This window comes from Acomys minous (assembly GCF_964271855.1).
Source record: "Acomys minous genome assembly, chromosome: 13".
NCBI lineage: Eukaryota > Metazoa > Chordata > Mammalia > Rodentia > Muridae > Acomys > Acomys minous.
Genome location: NC_140495.1, coordinates 86,114,051 through 86,134,994, shown reverse-complemented (window position 1 = coordinate 86,134,994; position 20,944 = coordinate 86,114,051). Strand labels below are relative to the sequence as shown.

The 20,944-nt window shown below is 43.8% G+C and overlaps 1 protein-coding gene across 3 annotated transcripts in view; it reads right to left on the bottom strand.

The window, feature by feature from the left end:
- ST6GAL2 (ST6 beta-galactoside alpha-2,6-sialyltransferase 2) overlaps nucleotides 1–8,958 on the bottom strand; it is a 73,753-nt gene extending 64,795 nt beyond the window's left edge. For 2 of the 3 annotated variants that reach the window (XM_084751920.1, XM_084751916.1), the window contains exon 1: nucleotides 8,385–8,728. The gene's annotated coding sequence lies outside the window, so the exon portion shown is untranslated. Of the gene's footprint in view, nucleotides 1–8,384; nucleotides 8,729–8,783 lie in introns of those variants that run through there. The other variant, XM_084751917.1, reaches the window with a different exon arrangement.
- Between the last annotated feature and the right edge of the window lie 11,986 nt (nucleotides 8,959–20,944).

The window sequence follows — 20,944 nt, the reverse complement described above, 5'->3', positions numbered from 1 at the left end:
AAAAATCCCTCCCATAACTATCTGTGCATCAATATCCATTAGCCAGTATTAAGTTATGCCAGGTTTACAATTCATATGTGATAAATTCAGTCGGAAATAGAAATTTCACTAGTTGTTTTTGTTCTGTACTTTGTCTTCATGATGAAGCTTTTAAAAAATATATTTTATTAATTTATTCATATTACATCTCAATTGTTATCCCATCCCTTGTATCCTCCTTCCCTCCCTCCCTCCCTCCCTCCCTCCCTCCCTCCCTCCCTCCCATTTTCACCCTATTTCCCTCCCCTATGACTGACTGAGGGGGACCTCCTCCCCCTGTATGTGCTCATAGGGTATCAAGTCTCTTCTTGGTAGCCTGCTATCCTTCCTCTGAGTGCCACCAGGCCTCCCCATCCAGGGAACGTAGTCAAATATGGGGCACCAGAGTTCGTGTGAAAGTCAGATCCCACTCTCCACTTAATTGTGAAGAATGTCCTGTCCATTGGCTAGATCTGGGTAGGGGTTTGAAGTTTATTGCACGAATTGTCCTTGGCTGGTGATATTGGGACTTTAGGTGAGAGAAGCATGGGAGAATGGGGAAATAGAAGGATCCAGAGGGTCCTAGAAACCTACAAGAAGAACATTATGATGGGTGGATCTCGGCCCAGGGGTCCTGCTCAAACCATGACAAAGCTTTTAGGACTCTTTAAAACTTATTTCTGAGCCATGGCTGCAGCCAACAAAAAGAAAGACCCTATGGTGTTTACCCAATGACAAAACTAAGCCCTTGTGATAGAAACAACAATTCTAAAGTTGTTATCACTCACTGAAAAGAGTCCACATGAAAAACTACAGAAATGTTCAACTTTTTAATGCATAAGCAATATTTTTGTTCCTATTTAACTTTGCATTAATCCTAAAAGAAAACATGATAAATTGTTGACCATTTTGATTAAGCCTGATGTAAGCAGGAAGGAAACAAGGACTTTGTGGATGGTGAAATCTATTTCTCTATGTTTTCTAAAAACATATCCCATTCATGAACAGTCACTAAGTGGTGTATAAACGGTCACTAAAGTCCAGCACAGGTAACATTGGCAAAATATTTAATAGTTTTCCATGTAGCAGCACTGACAAAGACCAGACAGTTTAACAGGCCTGCTATAGCCATGGGTTCTAGATAGACAGATGCAGCCAGTGATGAATAAAAAAGTATCCCTCCCCCTCCCCCAGCAAAAGTTGCATATATATTGAACACAGATTTTTTTCTTGTCCTTATTTTCTAAAATATTCATTTTAACTATCTTTATTAGGTACTTGTCACCTAGAGATGATTTAAAGGATACCTGTATAATGTATGCAGATTTTTGCAAATATTATGCTGTTATAGAAAGGATATAAGCATACCTACCAAGGTCATAGATCCTACAACAAGACTTGTGTTTAGATACTTTATTGCAATTGCCAATCCTTGTGTACTTGCAATACTAAAAAAAAAAAAAAAAAAAAAAAAAAAAGTAAAGAAAACAACTCAAAATGTGTATGAATTTTCTTTTTTTAAAAAAAGATTTGTTTATTTATTATGTATACAGTGCTCTGCCTGCATGTACACCTGCACACCATAAGAGGGCACCAGATCTCATCACAGATTGTTGTGAGACACCATGTCGTTCCTGGGAATTGAACTCAGGACCTTTGGAAGAGCAGCCAGCGCTCTTAACCTCTGAGCCATCTCCCCAGCCCTGTGTATGAGTTTTCTTAAGTGTGGATGCATGCCCGCCTCTCATCCTATACATAACTTGAAGTATTATTTGGGAGGGAAGACAACCTGGGTTCATAGGAAATATGGATCCTAAAGGGCAGATTAATTGGGGTAGGTATACTATCTAGCTTGGCAAGGAAGAATCTTACCAATGACTTTTGAAAAAGATCCTGCCGTCTAGACGAAACAGAAACCTGGCACCTTCTCGTAGCATGACAGAGCCAGCGTCTAGGAGTGACTCCTTAAGCACCACAAGCTAATTCCAAGACTACCATGTAAGCCACTCAGAAGGTGACTCCCAGGATAAATTTATAAGTTTCAATATCATACACTCACCTGTCATAATCAACATCTGCCCTGCTAAGTACCAAGTAGATTCCGTCCAGATGACTAAATCCATACAGGGAGAATTATGGGTAAAGTAAGTTGGTCCGGCCAATACTCTAAGCACACCACCACACACCTGATTAGGCTCAGCCAGCTCTGCACACCATCTAGAAACAACACAGGGTTCTTTTAACGGCTCCATAAGAGGGATATTATGTAATGTGCGCTACATCTTCTCTTCTGAATACAGTAGAGTATGATACATTTCAACTCTGTGATGCAAAGAGGAGGATGAGGACATACATATGAGAACGCTGTGTTTATCTTCTGGAAGCTCTCACGTTATGCTGAGGGCAAATACAGATACCTGTTTCCTATAGGATTAAATCAGGTTTTGAAACTCCCTCACCTCAAATGGTTAATAAAATATTTAATTGAACGGTATCCAAACTGCTATTATGATGTATGAACTACGGGCTGAGACAGTGGTTCTCATCCTGTGGGTCATGACCCATTTGGGGTCAAATGACCATTGCACAGAGCTTGCCTACGACATTAGAAAGCACAGATATTTACATTGTGATTCATAACAGCAGCAAACTTAAGAGTTACAAAGTAGCAAAGAAAATAATGTTATGGTTGGGTACCACCACGACATGAGGAACTGTATAAAAGTGTCACAGGATCAGGAAGGTTGAGAACCACTGCTCTAAGACCATCTGGTTACTCAGGCGCATCATATCAAATGGCAGTGCAGTCACTACACACATCCCTCTCACTTACTTCAGTCTTCTCTAGATTATCCATACGTTATGCTGAGTGGTTTATGAACGATGCCGAGGAAAGGTCAGTATGTGTTCAGCATAGACACAGTTTTGTGAAATTATTTCCAAATAGACTGTTGTTGGTCAAATTGTTTGTGTAGGATCCACAGACGCAGGGGGCCAACCATATTAAACTGGGCAAATTAGTCAATGAGTTCAAGCCTCCTCTCTACTAATTTTCTACATGCAAAGCAGAATAACTCTGAATTATACTGTGAGTCAAGTTAGGGGTTTTCCTTTGGAAAAAAATGGAAATTATATACCCACACATAACAACATACATATTGCAGATAGACAGAGCTAAAAATATCTATATTTCATGCTTACCCATTTGCCATTTACTCATAAACTGGTGTACTCAAAAAATTCCATTTGAGAATTAGGAAGTGCAGTATTTAAAAAAAACAAAAGTCTTAGGCTTACTGTTTAAAACCTTTAATCTGCTCCTACCTCCAGCCAGGTGGAAGGCACTGTGACTCAGGACAACTTCAAACAGCATTTTGTTCCCTGGGAGAGAGGCTGAGTCATCTACAATATTTGACCAAGTTCATGTTGGTCTGAAATAAGTGGCTCAGCCTATCTCTTAGAAAAACGGTGTACACAGAACAGTGGTCCAGCTCTCAGTCTGAGGTCAGTGTAGTAAATGCCCTGCCCAGGGCCTTTCCAGAGTTAGTCTTCTCAGTCAAAAGCACTTTGCAAAACCACCAAAGGCCCTGTGAAGATGCTGCCTGCTATAAGGAATACCCACAGGACTCATCCCACAAATAAACACACACACAAATTAACACATACATCTCCACACATGTCCTGCTCATAAGAAACTGAAGGTTCCTACACATCTGGGTATCTTCCTAGACATCCCATGCAATTTAGAGCACTTCACTCTGTCAGGGTTAATTTATGTAAGGAAAGGAATGTTCTCTCAGTAAGAAGGGCCAAATTCTAGTAGTGAGTTTGTTACTTAGCCCAGGTTGCTTCGGATTGCAAGTATTTACCACCACGTGCAGCATCACATGGAGACGTTGATAAGATGAGTTTCTTTTTGGAAATTTAAAACAGTTTGCACAGTTAGCGCCCTCCTCAATAGCAATAATGAATTCATGCATTTAATCATGTACTATAGACACCTCTTACACTTGATCAAACCAACCTCAACAAATTCCATGTTAACTAAGTTTTCACCCACAGTCATACGCTACGATTCATAAAAATCATTAACACCATGAGTTCAAGAAAGCTGTTTGTCAGACTGATTTCTGAATAATAAAGTAATTGGATTACATGAGAGGTTTACCTTCCCAGAGCTTAATTTGAAGTCAAGTCATCAGAAACCACAACAAGACTCTCCACTTGAAAAATCTGTATAATTCAAACAGGCAAAACCAATGGTTTGAAATTTAATAAAGCATTTTTCTCTCAGGCCCAAACTAGAAGCAGCAGTGAACAGAACTGAATGTGTGACATATGAAGTTATGAAAACAGAGCCTAATAATCACGGCTGCAGGCTCTGCTGCAGCGAACCCTCTGGTGCTTTAGCCAATATACTTGTGAACACCCTCTCTCCACTACCTGAGAACTCATAGGAGATGCATAATTTTCTCCACTCTCAACACAATCTTTGCCTAAAAATTTCACTCAGTATGGTCTCCTTTCCTGTCAGGCAAAGTTTCCCTTTAATATTGCTTGTCTGGACTCTCAAAATGCCATAGCCCACTTAATACCTTTAGCTCAGCCCGGTGCTGTGGCTCACACCTGTCATCCCAGCTCTCGGGTAGGCAGAGGCAAGCAAATCCGGGACAGCCAAGGCTACACAGAGCAACCCTGTCTCAAACAAACAAAATAAGTTCTATCTCAAAACTTTCTTTGTGCTTGCAGGGTCTCTGAGGCCCCTGCCTTCTCCTTCACCCTGTGCATCCGCCCCACCCGGCAGTTCTAGCCAGACATAGGAGATGATAATCCACCATCTCAGCCATCTCTGGTCAGACATAAGGATGACAGCAGTCATGGTCTTTTGTGATCTTCTTAGAGCAGAGCTCAGCCCAGCAGCATAGGCTTTGGGCAAATTCCCCAGCTCTGTCAACACATTTCACTTTTCTGAGGTTCCGTCTTCTCACTGTTAAAATACAGCAAGAATTCTCCTCCCCCCCTCCCCTCCCCCCATCGGTGGCTAAAGTGTACTCAGTCTATGCAAAGCAAATGGCAGGGTGTGGCACACAATACCTGCAAATTGGTTGCTATTATTATTCCTTGGATCGCTACCTTCTCCAGGGGCAGCCAAGAAAATCAACTTTAAGCACACCAGAACATTAAATTACCGAGCTTAAGAATCCAGCACCAGAAGTCAATTGGGAGTAGATTTGATCTGCTTGATCACTTTGTTCTTCAAGAAAGCCCATTGCAGATTTGTAAACTCAGTCTTCACACTCTCCCATGTCTCCAGGGACAAACTGTGTCTAGCACTTGGAATTCTTTCCTCAAGAGGAACACAGGGGACAGCAGGAGGCAGAACAGGCTTACAAAAATTGTGTAGAGACAGCATGCTTGCAAGTGGGAGCAAACCCCCAGGGGTCATTTCCTCTCACAAAGCCATTCTTCCTCTCCATATCAGGAGGCTTGTTTTGGGGAGCAGTGTCCCACAGTGGCTGACATTGCTGAGACCCAGCTTTTACCAAGTGGCCAGCTTAGGATGGATGGCAGTGCTGGATCAGATCACCAGGTCCTGTAAAGCCTAACGGTGGCCTAGTCCCCATTTTAATGCATTCCACGTGCAGACTAGGTAAGTCCCAGGGACATTTCCTACACCGCCGCTGTTCCCTAGTCACTCAAAGGGCTTCCGGGAATTTCAGATCGTAACAAACTTCAGATTTGATAAGAGACCTACTAACCCCATCTCTCCCAAATGAGGCAATCTTTGAGCTGAACGTGTGCTAACCTTTACAAACAAATCTTTCCAAAATGGTACAGTGGTGGGCTTTCAGAGAAAGAGAGAGAGAGAGAGAGAGAGAGAGAGAGAGAGAGAGAGAGAGAGAGAGAGAGAAGCTTTATTAAACTGAATGTTTATCTGCTAACAGTAGCTGGTCATTATCCATAGCCTATTTAGCCCTTGGCACTCTCATCAACAGTCAGTGCTAAAAACATTGAAAATGTCTGTGTTAATATCCATCCACCTGTTCTTGCCTGGTTCCAAAATTAGTGTCTGATTCCATGAAATTGTTTCTCCTATAATTATATATGCTTCTCATCTTTGGTGAATAATGAGTTTCTGGCCTTCAGGCTTAAAGATTAGACCAGAACAGGCAGTGACCACAAAGGAACTCTTGTTTTGCTTAGACACTTAAGGAAGTTGAGTTGAACACTAATTTAAGCAATTAAAATTTAAGGTCGTACTCCAGAATATTCCAAAGGAGGAAAAGTACACTTGATTGGGATTAGTGTGTATAATACGGTATACTCAGAGAGGAATCTATGGGTAAGGGAAGACTTCCTACTATCATGCATGATAGTTTTTATTCAGAGTACCAGAAATGAGGCAGCAGACCTGCGGATTAGTTAATTTCCCAGGGGATACATGTTCCCAAGTTTCTCTGAGGTTTATTTATCTAAGCAGGAGCTGCTTCAGCCCAGGAACAAGTGTGCCAGCACTTATCAAAAACCGGCTAGGTATATCCCATACTAGAGGACAAGAGTCCAGTTAGAATATAAGCAAGAGATCTGCTCAGCAAGGGGAACCGGCTCTGAAGACGAAGAAGAAAAAAACCAAAACGGCATAGAGGCGAAGACATGCATACATACACGATTTCTTTGCAACCTCAACTCTACCTGATCGGTCCTGATGGCTAGCTTGGATGCACTCAGAAACATGAAGGTGTTCCCTCCTAGTTTTCACTGTCAGAAGTAGGCGCAGATGACTGTTCCTTTCTAATAATATAGCACTCACACGTTTTTCAGATATCAACATAGCTCAGCCTGACTCTTCCAGATGTGTGTTGTCATCCTTACCTTTGCTTTTTTAAATTGTGCACACCACCAGCACCCTTAACTGTGGGAGATCGGAGCCGTAAAAGGAGAGGGTCAAGAATCTCTCAAAGGATTCAGCTCAAAACTCAGGCAGCGTCATCTTCACCAAACAAACAAACAACAACAACAACAAAAAAAACGGATGCACCATGCTCCAGTTTCTATCAGTCCCGGGCGAGAGGCAGATAGAGAACCTCTCTCTGCATGCCCCAGCAGCCTCCTGACTTATTTGTAAAACTCAGAACCCAATAATCTATTATTGTTTTGTTCACTTCAGTTACAATACTCAACCACCACTGCTGACACTTATTCCAACACATTAGAACAAAATGGGGGGGGGGGGCGAGGGGAATCGGCTGTCAATTCCCTTAAAATAGTGACGGAGAAATTGGCTAAAGGACCACACATTGCTTTTCCCTCAAAAAGAATTGTTACCCCAAATCTGCCATCCAACACTCACAAAGATTGAAAAGGTAATTCTTGTTAGAATTCTGGTTTTTTTTTCTTTTTCTTTTTTGCTCGTTTTGGGTTGTTTTGTTTTAATGTTCAGAAAGCATAGTGTTTAAGTCAGCCGAGGAGCCTCCTGACCCAGAAAGGCAGTCCACAGGAGCACCACTGTATGCTCCTACATACCAGGATGCTCAGTAGTCCAGGAGACAATGGTCTCCATCAAATATGACCTATTTCTTGTCAGAATTTCAGAAGGACCTCCAAATGTACCTTCAAAGTTTACCAAAACCCAGATGCACATAACTCCCCACCCTACAGTGCTTTGCAAGTTATGCCCCAAGAAACACAGACGGAGAAGCTGGGAGGCAATCACAAAAGTCTCATTTAAAATTCCTGGAAAGCATAGTTTTCCCCAACGCACTATTCAGCTCTCTTTGGAAAACCTAATTTGCGTCGAACCATGAGTTTAACTTCACTGGTCTCACAGCACCAGTACCATCAAGTCCAAAGGAGATGGATGTCACATTCCGTATTAAAAAGAATTCATCACATAATCACTCTACACGGAGTGGGGAGGGGGGGGTATTAAACAACCCAAATGCGGAGTTTTGGCCAGCCAAGTGCGTAAGAATTAACACTGATTTAAGGAGGCTTCCGAAGAAAAAAAGTCAGTAGGATGCTCTCTAAGCTGTAAGAGTGCTAATTTGCATTAAGATGGGTCTGGGAATTTGATAAAAATCTCCACTTCCTTTCACAACCAAATCAAATCCAATCAAAACAACGCACAGTTTCTGGTCCTCAGAGTTAACTGTGTCCACCTGTGACCCAAGTGCAAGACCTCCTTCGGCTCACCGTCTTTGGAGTGTCCTGCTTCTCCCTCACACAGCGCTGGTTCCTGGTAGCTGAGCTCCTCCAACTCTGTGTAGCTCAGTGCACCCGCCAAGGTGATTCCAGCAGGACACAACGGGTGGCAGAACCCCCACCCCACCCCACCCCACCCGCAGACCCGTGCGCTAATCACTCACCTTGTCCTCTCGCCTGTGCTCGGCGCCGAAGTAGGATTCGTCCGTGTCACATTTTATTCCTCGGCAGCCACGCGGCGGGAGGGCGGGCGGGCCCGCGCACCACGCGCTCCTACTCTCACACGGATGCCCTGGGAAGCTCGGCCCGGGTAAGGGCTCATGCGACCCCGCGCTGGCGTGGTCCCCTCCCCGGCAACGCGCTACACGTCGCCGCCGGCTGCAGCTCGGGCTCCCAGCCAGTGAGTGGCTGCGCTCAGCCCCGCGCCGCGCGCCTCATTGTTCCAGTGCGCGCGGCTGTGGCACTGCTGCGGTGGCCCTGTGGGCTGGCGAACCGAGGCTGCCCCGCCCCGGAGCCCCGCACACCCCCGCCCCTCCAGGTTCTAGTCTTCTGCCCGAGCTCACCTAGCAGCTAGGCGCCTGGAAGTTGCTCGGCCTCCAGCGCGCGCTCCGGCCCGAAGCTTGTGCCCCGGCCAGCGCAGGCGGGGACGCTCTGGCTACGCAGAGCCTGCTTCTCGCACAACGATTGCAGACTCCGCTGCGTGGGGCGGCGCGGCTGCCTAAAAAGGCGTGCTAATCCCAGCCGCCGCCTCCACCGGCTGAGCGGCTCCTGTTTGGCCTCTGCTCCCCGGTACCTGGCACCCGGGGGGCGTGAGGGTCCTAGTGGTGGCCTCAGGAATGCCACTGGCCGCAGTAATAGTCAGGGCGGTCTGGGGGAGGGTGGGTGGGGGGCTGGCCCAGAGGAAGTGAAGCTTTGTGCGCTGGCCTGGACCACACAGCCCTCTGCCGAACGAAAGTCAGGCTACCTGCAAGCCAGACAACATCCTGGCCCGGCTGGGTGGGGCGTGAGGAGCACAGCATCCTCTGGGGCACTGGTTCCCTTTGTTCAGGCTCCAGCCGGCTCATGCCGCCTGCATCCTTATTCTGGCAGCCGAGAGGCACCTGACTGTGCAGGGATGGATTTGGGAATTGGCCTTCTTAGGAGCTCCCCCACTTGGCCGCCTCTACCGGTCGGTCCAACCCTGGAAAAGGTGGCCAACTTCTCGCCTCTGAGACTCCCGGGGCTGTCTGCGGAGTGTAGAGGTGACCAAGAGAGGTGCTGTGGGAAGCGGAGATCTGGTGTTTCTGTGTGGAATGCCCTTTTGTCACTGCGGCCCTTTTTTTCCCCAAAGGGCTGCCACAGCTGTTCGGGTTGCCGGCAAACATGCTTTTCTGATTTTGTCCCCTTGGATATGGGTGTTCCCTACTAGTTCCCTTGCGGAGTTACAAAAGGGTGAGCAAGACTCAGTTGCTGACTGTACCAGGTCTACTGTTGTGTGGGACTGCAGTCACTCACACCAATCCACTCCTGCCTGGCTCTGGGGGTCCTTGCAGGGATGAGTATTTCGGAGACAAATTCTTCACTGAACATACTGTTCTAAAGTGTATCCCGTCGAGGTGTTGTTGTTTTCTTTTAGACTTTTTAACAAGTCGTCCTATGCCCTACTATGTATGAGAGATTAGGCCCCACGCTAGACGAGCAAAACTGAACCCAGAAGTTCACAGAGACAGTCAGCAACCACAGGAAATAAACTAAAACCCACAGATAAAAATGCGCTGTGTGTGGTCAACTGTAGCTGGAAGATGCTTTTCTCAGGTTGCCCCAGTTTTAGTATATGTCTCTGACACTTGGAATTTCTAAGAACTGCCTGAAGGAATGATGTGTCACTCATTAATAACGGCATCTTACATATGTGAAATACTAATAGCATGGCTAATTCTATGCTCTGCTCCTCCCCTCCAGTCACCACAGTAGACACTGCAGGGCAATGGGGTGATGTAAACTGTGCATCTAGACTTTGTCTTCTGTATAATGGGAAAAGGTGTAAATACCATTTAGGTATGCTGTGTAATGTGCTAAAAGTGTCTTCTCTAGTCCTTAAACTTAACAACAAATCCATTCAAGCAATAAAAACGATAGTGGCATTGTTAAAATATTTCACTACAACATTAAAAAAAATCAATTTATAACATTTCTTTCTTTTTTCTTTTTTGTTTTTATTTTGAGACGGGGTTTCTCTGGGTAGCCTTGCCTATCCTGGACTCCCTTTGTAGACCAGGCTGGCCTCGAAATCACAGCGATCCGCCTGCCTCTGCCTCCCAAGTGCTGGGATTAAAGACGTGCACCATCATGCTGTTTTATAACATTTCTTATAGACTGGGGATATATATTACCCCCATCTTGCTGTTTTTACAAAAATGCTGCCAAAGCTCTATGACTATCTTTAAAACAACAACAACAACAACAACCACCACCACCAACAACAACAAAACAAGTGTTCCAAGAATTTTGTGCCTGTAGAAAATTTACCCAGCTTAAGACAAATACGCATGTTACTGCCATTGACATTTAAGTGGGCTTCGTTTATTATTTATGGTCCATGTAGAAAATGAAGGGGGCCTACCTGGCAGTCTGTTGCTTCCCCAGTAAATCATAAAGGCAGTTTGTATGCAGATGGCTGTCTATCATGCTGGGTTCTGTCACAGTGAAATCGCAAGTAAACTATTTTCCTATGCTTTAGTTGATCTGCTCAGAGGAACCCCAGACATGAATAGACCGATTTCCCTCCCCACATTGGTCTACTGCTGGCTCTAATAAAATTTTTTAAAAAATTAAATGAAAAATAAAAAAATTAAAAGCCTGGAAGCATTTTAAAATCCATTTTCTGTATATGCTCATAGTAACTTGCATTTCTACTCCCTGTTAAAGTCAGGGGCTTCCTCCGTCATCCTTGTCATAACCCATGACTTAGCCCATGCTGCTGTTGGGCTCTTGAAAGTACAGTTCAGTACCAGCTGGATTTGTACGATACATCTTAAGTATGTGTGTGGTTCCTTCACCAATAGCATCTTATCATTAACTTCTAGAGTGGAACCAAGAGAAGCAGAGAAATAATGACAAAGACAGATATTAAGGGTCTGTTCTACCTCACCGGTCAAGAACTCCTCAAGAGGAGCCCCATTCCTGGCGCTGGACTTTTTACTTACTTGTTGGTGGTGTCTCGTAGGGGTGCTGCTGCCCATAGAGGATAACTCCATTTAAACTCCTTTTGGATGTGTGTCTGTTGAAATCACAGGACAAGTTTGCAGTAGTGTTTATTTTTTTAATGATGTCAGTAGTGTTAATGATCCTTCCCACATTCCCTCCTCTATACCACCCGCCCCCCCCCACCCCATTTAACCCCTCCTGTTCCTCTATGCTGATTTCCCTCTTTTATATCAATATGTTTCTTCTTCTTCTCCTCCTCCTCCTTCTCCTCCTCCTCCTCCTCCTCCTTCTTCTTTCCATTGTTGAGTACCGTCTCCCAAATCTCAGGACCCTTTACTAATATTCTGACTCCTGTAGATAACCCAAATGAAGCACACACATCTACAGATTTAAAGCGAACATCCACACATGAGAAACGTACGCAACGTCTGTGTTCCGGGTCTGTGCTACCTCACCCAGGATGATTTGTGAGCTCCATCCATTTGCCAGTGAACTTGTAACCTCATTTTTCTTAACAGCTGAATAATATTCTATTATATAATCGTACCACGTTTTAATTATCCATCTCTAGGCTGTTTATACTTTCTGGCTGTTATGAATAGAGCAATGATCTACAAGTCTCTTGAATATGCCCAAGAGGGGTGTAACAAGATCATGTGGCAGATCTATTAGTAGTTTCTTGATGAAGCACCACACTTATTTCTTTAGTGCTTGTACCAGGTTGTACTCCCACCAGTACTGATCAAATGCTTCCTTTTTTTTTTTTTTCATATTCACATCAGCATCTGTTACCAATTTTTTTTTTAATTTTAGCCATTCTGGATAAATAAGATGAAATCTAAAAGCAATTTGAATTTGCAGTTCTCTGATAGATAATAATGTTGAATAATTAAAGAACTATTTCTCAGCCATTTGCCTTTTTCATCTATTGAAGGCTCTCAGTTTCATGCACCATTTTTTTTAAAAAAATTGGGTTGTTTGTTTCTTGGTGTTTAGTCTTTTAGTTCTTTGATTGTTCTAGATAGTGTTTGTAAATAGTATAGTTGGGAGCCACTTTTTTCCACTCTTTAGGGTGCTGTCTCTCTGGAGAGATGGTATCTTTTGCTGACCGGACACATTGTGGTTTCATTTGGTCCCATTTTTCAGTTGTTTATATTAATGACTGCACTATCGAGTTCTGTTCACAAAGTCCTTTTTGTGTGTGTGTGTGTGCTGACTAGTTCAAGCAGTTTTCTTTCCTATTTTCTCTTCTCTCAGACTCAGGGTATCTGGTCTGATATTGAGGCCCTTGATCCCTGTGGTGTTGAAATTTGTGAGGATAAAAGATAAGGATCATGCTTCATTCTTCTACATGTAGCATCTTGTTTGACGAGTACCACTTGGGGATGCTGCTTTCTTTACAATGTGAATTTTAAGACTCTTTGTTAAAAACCAGGTGGCTGTGCGAGGTTAGGCTTAGATGTGGGTCCTTAATTCTATTCACTGACCAGTGTGTCAGATTTGGGGTTTTTTTTGCCACTACAGTGCTGTTGTTTGTTTGTTTGTTTTTCTGTAGCTCTATAGTAGAACTTGGAATCTGAGATGATGATGATGATACTTCCAGCAGCTTTTTCTTGTTTGGGATTGTTTCCCTCCTTCTGGTTTTTGTCTTTCATTTGAATTTTAAGATGATAGCTTCAATTTCTGTGAAGAATTGCGTTGGGATTTTGATGGGAATTACATTGAATCATTAGATTGATTTTGGTAAGGTAGCCATTTTCACAATGTTAATTCTACCAAGCCATGAACATGGGAGGTCTTTTCATTTTTGAGCACTTTGATAAACTTCTTTCCTCAGTGTGTGAGCCACCAGAAAGAAAGGAAGAGAGAGAGAAAGAGAGAAAGAGAGAAAGAGAGAAAGAGGAATAAAAAGAAATAAATAAAGAAAAAAAGAGGTAAAACCACCTAAAGTGAAATCATACCCTAGTACTGGAAACATAGCCAACCAGGGGCAATTGAAATTATGAATCTTAGAGGTAAATCTAAAACTACTACTTTACTAAACCAGCACAATCCCTAACTGCATTCTACCAACAGATAAATATAGTTCTAAACCCCTCACCAAAGGACAAGACCATTGCAGAAAACTACAACCTACCAAAATGTAGATAACAAAAGACCATATGGTACACAGCCCCAGCTATGTACCATACACAACTCCTACACTCGAGACTCGGGAATCATTGCAGAACAGGCGGGCAGCAAGGCTGTGGGAGCTGGAGGCACAAAAAGTTTGCTGTGAAATAACCTCTTCCAGAAATATCAGAGAAGCTACCCCCATGAAGTCTCACAAAAATGGCTACATATACAAGGCTTGAACAAAACAACAAAATCTTATGCAGCCTCAATCTTAGACAAGGACTGACAGGCAACTAAGAAACTCTGAGAGCAAGAGAAACATTCTTTCCCAAGGAAGAACCCAAAATTGATTATCCAATTACAATAGTCCTGAAATTGTATATATACAAGTAACATGGAAGAAGAAAAAAGATTTTTTTTCTTGCATCAGACATAAGACAGATGCCATCTGCAACATCAGTTGTGGGAGAGATGCCACAGAGATGCAATTGGTGGCCTGTAAGCTTGGCAGCATCCGGTCAGCTCTTGTGTTGAAGAAGGTAGCCCCCCCCCCCCCCCGAATTGTGCAGTCACAACTCAGCCTCAGCAAGGAGCATCAGCAGACAGGCACGAAGAAACACATCAGCAGGGAAGAGCCAGACCCTTCTGCAGCTCCGAGGATAGCAGATGGGGCTGGAAACGGGAAGATGTGACTTGCCTCTGACCTTGACCCTCAGGCGTTACTCTCTGAGCTCCAACAACCCAATTAGTAGTTTGGACGAGGGTTTCTAATCATTTTGCAGGAGAAGCTGAGCTCTGGTACCAGCACTCTCAAAGTCTCGCCATCTCATACTTCATGTAAACCTTCCCATCAGTTGTCTCACTGGATTTCTAAAATTCTGAAAAATGGAGAGAAGTTGTGAAGGATTGGGGACCAGGATAGGCTGCAGGGCCAAATAGAGATGGCCTGTCACTTATTGATTGCATGGTAACAAAAGTGGTAGCTACATGCTAAAAATGCAAGCCTTGTGGTTTCTTATGTTTGGACCACCTCTCTATTTAGAGTTTTGATCCTTGATCCTTGAACTGTTGGAAGTAAGTTGTATGTATCATGTCCCTTTGCCCAAAAGACTTTATTTAGTATTTAAGAGTAGAATAAATGAAAGGAGATATATAATCGCCATATCTATGAATCTCACTGTAATAATCCAATACCTAATGAGTGATGTTCAGACATTCCATTCCTCAAACGCTCATCACAGGGGATGTTCTAGATTTCCCTGTGTTTTTATTCTCTCCCATGTAGGATTTTCCCCTCAGAATATTAAAACATTCAAATCATTTTTCTATGTGACTCCCAGTTTGAAGCCTGTTTCCCCAGTTTATACTCAGATGTATATAATGCCCTTGTTTTCTTTTACTCTTGGGCCAGAAACACCACAGAGAAACATTTCCTCTCAGCAAATCTTGAAAGGCTGTGTACTTATTTCCCCAAATACTGGAAATATTAACTTCCTTACTTGGTGAATATCTGCTCTTACCACAATGGAGTGCTGTTCACTCCTTCCTAGTTAAGTGGTACTTCATGTGGGTTGACTTTGAAGTTGCCAACTCTCAAACTTTGGTTACTTTTCAAATCTACCTGCTTATGGGTATTTCTTCACCCACATGTTGTAACTGGCTTTTCCCCTAGGACAAATAAAAGGGTTTCTTCTGCTTCGTTCATAACATGTCTAGGGCAGAAATGTTTTTGTCTTCAGTGAAAGGCCTCAGCATAAAAAGTAAGTTTCCCCAGTTCACATATCCTCTTAATACAAGAAACTCGGACAAGACGGCTAACTCTGAATCAATTTTCCCATTTGTAAAGTGAGAATAATTATGCCATACCTTAGGGCTGTTCAGCAGATTTAATAAAATGATGTAAAGTCTCTACTCCAGTCAGCGTATTGTAACCTCCAATAAACTGAGCTCATAGTAGAGGGTGGGAGTAAGCCCAGCCTGCAAACATACAAGTACAGCGAGAGGGTGAGAGGGATGCATGCTGGTGATGTGTCCCGGCACGAGGGACAAATCGAACCAGGGTCCACCTGAAAGAGGGAGTGGGTATTGAAAGTAGGGTACAGAGATGCAAGAAATAATGAGTCAAGTCTGGAAATTTCTATAAGACTTTATATAGCAAGGTCAACAGGATCCTAGTCTAATCCCACTCGCCCCACCCCTCAGGCAAGAATACAATAGTCTGAATCGATCCCTGTAAGAACTTTCTATTTCTCTGAGGAACTCCCTGTAAGAACTTCCTTAATCTTCTGGGTGGTTCCCAGTTGGGACTTCCCTACTTCTTTCAAAGGTAAATAGTCCAAGGATAGCCTAGAACACAAGACCTCCTCTGGCAAAGGTCGAAGTGTGGGATTTCTGACATGGCAGAATTTGGCACAGGGCCTCACGTGCTGGGACTTGCTTTAGAGCAAGGAAGGCTTTGTTCCTATCCCACTCCAGCAACTGCTTGTCAGGTGTCAGTACTGTAGCTGTTTCAGGGGTACCATCTGGAAATGCAGAAGGGAAGGCCGGTTCGGCACTTTCTCTCACTTCCATTCATTTGGTCCAGGTAAGGGACAGACCCATCGGCAGTTACACAGGATGCTCATTTCTAGCCATCACCCTGCAGCCTTCTGGCCACCAGGCTGTCACCAGCTCCCGCCTGAAGTCTCCCCTTCTTCCACTCTGAAGCTCCCCCACCTATATATCAGTTTTAAGCCTCTGCAAGACACCAAGGGTGGCTCTAGACTTGAGTTGTTCTTTGTTCAATGGTTTTTGAGGATTTCCACAAACAGAAGTGATACTAATTAGAAAAAGAAGAGAAATTCAACTCAAGTCTATCTTGATATCCGAAGACCAGTGGAGACATTCCCATTTGAAAAATTATCTTAAGAGAATGAACACTCTATATGTGCTGCTCCTTTGATTACTTTCTCAAAGGCCTCTCTTTAGTGAGCAAGCGTTGTAATTAATTAAAACCCACCTTGACTGCTGGTTAATTTTCCCTTGATTAGCCCAGCATTTTCTCATCCATCTCTCACAAAACACTAATCATTCTGAGTTGAAGTGGCCTGTTCTGACACACCTGATTACTGTGGCGCTGAAAACACCATGCCATTTCAGAAGTCTAAATCCTACAGCAATTTAAATTTTGTTCAGTCACTGATAGAAATGATACAAAATAGCTTTCATTACAGAAACTAATGGATAATAATGACACTAATTTAAGACTTCAGAGGCATAAACACAAAGTGGAAACTTTGGACCAATTCTTTAAAAAGCTACATACTCTTAAAAGAGAAGCACCAAGTTGCCTGACAACGTGTCTTTTCAGCTCAAGCTGTTCTCCTCTGCCTGTGTTTTCTAGTGGTCTTAGGCGATGCCTGTGAAAAGAGTCATGACTCATAGGTTAAGAAACACTACCCCAAGCTGTGGCTCAACCCCCACAGGCCCTCAGCGTCCTCTCAGGAAGGGTCCCAGAAGGCACCAGTGTTATTCTCACAGCACAGCAAACTCTCTATTTGTGGCTTCACATCCTGAAGTTGCAGTTACTGTAGTCATTCTTAAGTCAGAAAACACTAATGGAATGGTTGCAGAAATAAGTAATTCTTAACTCGACTGCAGGGTATTACTGTAATTGTCATATATATATATATATATATATATATATATATATATATATATATATATTTTTAGTTATCGTTAGTCTTTCCCTGTGACTAGTTCATAATTTAAGCTTTACCATGGGCATTCATGGCTGGGAATAAAGTGAATATATAGGGTTTGGTACCATGTGTGGTTGTAGCGATCTACTTAGTACCTTGGAGCAGAGTCTATGTAGGTAAAGGGTGCAGTGATAAAACTGCATGGTATTTAGTGTTTTCTTTCTTTCTTTTCATGAGTGCGCCATAGAAGTTTCAGGATGCTTTCTGAAACATGATCTTCTAGCACAGTGGCTGCAAAAGCAGCCATTAAGGTCTACCCAGGTCTGCTTGTCTGGATCACACAATGACCTCTCCCCAAGCCACACACCTGAACACATGTGCCTATTTGGAACCTTAAAACTCCTTGAGATTTAACTGGGATCAAAATCTTTGCCCAACTCGCTGATCCCATAAGAAGTCCTATGGGACGGTGTTGTAGTCCTGAGGGACGGTGGACTGTAACTGTTTCTCTGTCTACTCATCTTAGAAACACTGCCGGGCATGCTTAGCATGAGGCAATGTGCTTGATTTTAAGAGGTTTGAATGAAAAAAAAGATCTGATAAAAAGCATGGAAGTGACAAATTTGGGCCCTTAGCACTCCAAGAGGAGCAGGACAAGAGGGTAGCCATTAGGACTACCCATGGGTTAGCACTGAACAGAACAGAAAATCAGGCATGGACACCAGTGGTGTTTAACAGAGGCATGGCTAAGGAGTAGCTGTCTCCTTTTTAGCTAACCGGCATAAAAGGGCATTATAGTTGAATCATGGAAGCTTGGCTGACTTCATTGCTTCCACTAAGGTATATGAACTGGGGCACCAATATCTGAAGAAAAAGCACAATCTTTTCTCTAAAACACCCATCATATCCTTCATGTCTTAGATTTACACGATTAAGATAAAATGTTTCCTCTTTCTACATTTTGTATGAGGTTATATTCTTACAGCGAAATAACTGTCTCTCCCTATCTCCTTATTAATTAATTAATTAATTAATTAATCCTATCTCCTTATTAATTGTCCTTCCATTCTCCATGATGACCAGATTGGTCACCTAAAAATAATACTGTCCAAACATGATCTAGTTATGCGTTTCTATGCATAGCTATACCTCCATCTCTGTGGAGAGCTCTGGGCCTGGAGACACGGTGGCAGTGACAGGTGTGAGAGAGGGCAGAAGTTGACAGCTGGAACTGGTCCTACCCAGGGTGGTCAGCGAGGTGGAGTGCAGTAGACCCTGCTCATGAACACACCACCCATCCATAGGATCGCCTTGGCTCTGGGACAGTGATGGAGGCCTAGATGAGGAACGGTTCACTTTCTGGATTGGACCTCCTTGAAGGACCACTGTGGCCTGTGATGCTGCTGAGGGCTGTGTGTAGTTCAATGGTCCTGATGTAGTTGTGGCCCATGTTAAGATGTCCATAGTCTGTGAGGCAGCCAGAAGACCTGCTGTTGTCCTTGGGCCACGGCTGCCACAGGGGGCCGTTTTGAGGTGAGTGGCCTGCACTACCACCTGAGGCCATGTTGATGTCTACGCTCTGGGATGCCTCCAAGACCCTTTTGTGGGTCTATGGTTGTACTGCAGCTGGGGCTTTCCTTTCAACATTAGAAGTGAAGTTACCCGTTATACCCAAAGCATGTTGGGTGCCCCCTGTAGGCTTTAACCTTTTTAAAACCTACTTTATTTGGGGTTCTTTAATGCTTACACCTCCCTTCCAACTCACCTATCCTAGATAGGTGAGAAAGAGGGTTTATGGGAACATGAGAAGTAGGCCTTTTTGAATTCAGATCCTGGGAGTAATTCCCCTGGCAAAGTCAGCAGGATTTCAGTAGACCAGCAGTTTATCTGAAGTGCTGCTGGAACCTGGAACAGCAGCCAGAACCCGGAGCCCTGCAACATTCTCTCTGGAGCAGTTCTCTTTAGGAGCATCTTGAAATGGAGTGATGAACAGCCAAACAGTACCAAGAACCCTGCCCTGGAAAGCCCCAGCATCCTGTTTTGGGCTCATATCTCTATCTCCTCTTAGAGTCGACTAGGATGTGTTTCAGCTGGCAAAAACCAAGCCCTCACATGAGGTGGTTTGACCTCCAAGTGGATAAACATCATCTGTTCTTTTTTTTTTTTTTTTTGGTTTTTTTTTCGACACAGGGTTTCTCTGTGTTAGCCTTGGCTATCCTGGACTTGCTTTGTAGACCAGGCTGGCCTCGAACTCACATCGATCTACCTGCCTCTGCCTCCCGAGTGCTGGGATTAAAGGCGTGCGCCACCACGCCCGGCTCCACATCATCTGTTCTTATACAAGTCTGTTCCCCATTGTACACTTGGGATCAAAACAGAAACATGCTTACATCCACTACCAGGGGCTCTCTTCCTGGTGTGTGCTGCGACCAAACACCCTGAGGAAGCCCATGATATGAGCTCCAGCTGACTAAAGAGGAAGGACGGTACTTTGGCAGTGATATCCATGACAGAAGTTGAAGAATTGAAGAAGAGAGGCATGGAAGGCTTTTGTGATAGCAGGCTAAAAGGAAGCTATCAAAGTGAACTCTTAAAAATTGTGATAAGGATGCTGACTCATAGTGCTCCGCAATAGACGGCTTCTGGCAGGGGTGAAGGCAGCAGAGAAGAGCTCAGTTTTCTTTAGGGGACAGGACACTGAGAGTGTCACCATGCTCCAGTACGTATATAAACAACACAAACTGAACTTTTTAGTTTTAAATTTTATTGGGGGTTGGGGAAGGTCTCAAGGGCTGGGGGGGGGGTGAGGGAAGGGGAGGGGCAGGAGAGGGGCAGGAGAGGGGCAGGCGTGAGAGAAGACTGTGAAGTTGACTGTGATCAGGGTTTACGAGGTGAAAATTTCAAAGGATCAAAAAACATTATTTTGAAGAAAAAAAACCCCTCTCTTTTACCTTTAAAATAAAACTTAAGTACTTCAAAAGAGTGCCTGTATTGGCCAGTTTTTGGCAACTTGGCACAAACTGAAGTATCTGGGAAGAGAGAATCTTAGTTTAGGAACTGTCTCCAAAGTGGCCCATGGACACACCTGTGGGGGCATTTTCTTAATTTCTCAATGTTGCAGAAGGCATTAGCTCACTGGGTGGTGCCACGCTGAGGCAGCTGGTACTCGGTTGTATAAGAGTGTCTCTAAGCGAGCCGGAGGACTAGAGAGCTACTAAGCAGCGTTCCTCCACGGTCTGCGTCAGTCACTGCCTGCAGGTTGCTTCATGACTTCCACGTCTCCATGATGGACTGTAGCCTGTAAGCCAAATATGTCATTTCCTCCTCAAGTTGATTTTGGTCATAGCATTTTTATCATAGCGCTATGAAGGCATTTAGAAGAGTGCCATGGCTTGGAAGGGATCACCAAAAGCCAAGGTAGACTAGGCATGATTGGCCAAAATCACCTACAGCGGCAGTTCTCCACCTTCCTAATGCTGTGTCCTTCTAATACCGTGTCTCATGTGGTGATTCCCCAACCAAAAATATCATTTTGTTGCTGCTTCATAACTGTAATTTTCCTACTGTTATGAATTATAATATAAATATCTGTTATGCAGGAGATTTGCTATGTGATTCCTGTGGGGGTCTTGACCCACAGGCTAAGACCCACTGATCTGTAGCACAGATACGGGGTGAGGAAGTATTTAGGAGGTGGATCCTAGTGGGAAGTGGTGGGTGGCTGCTCTTGAAGAAGGTAC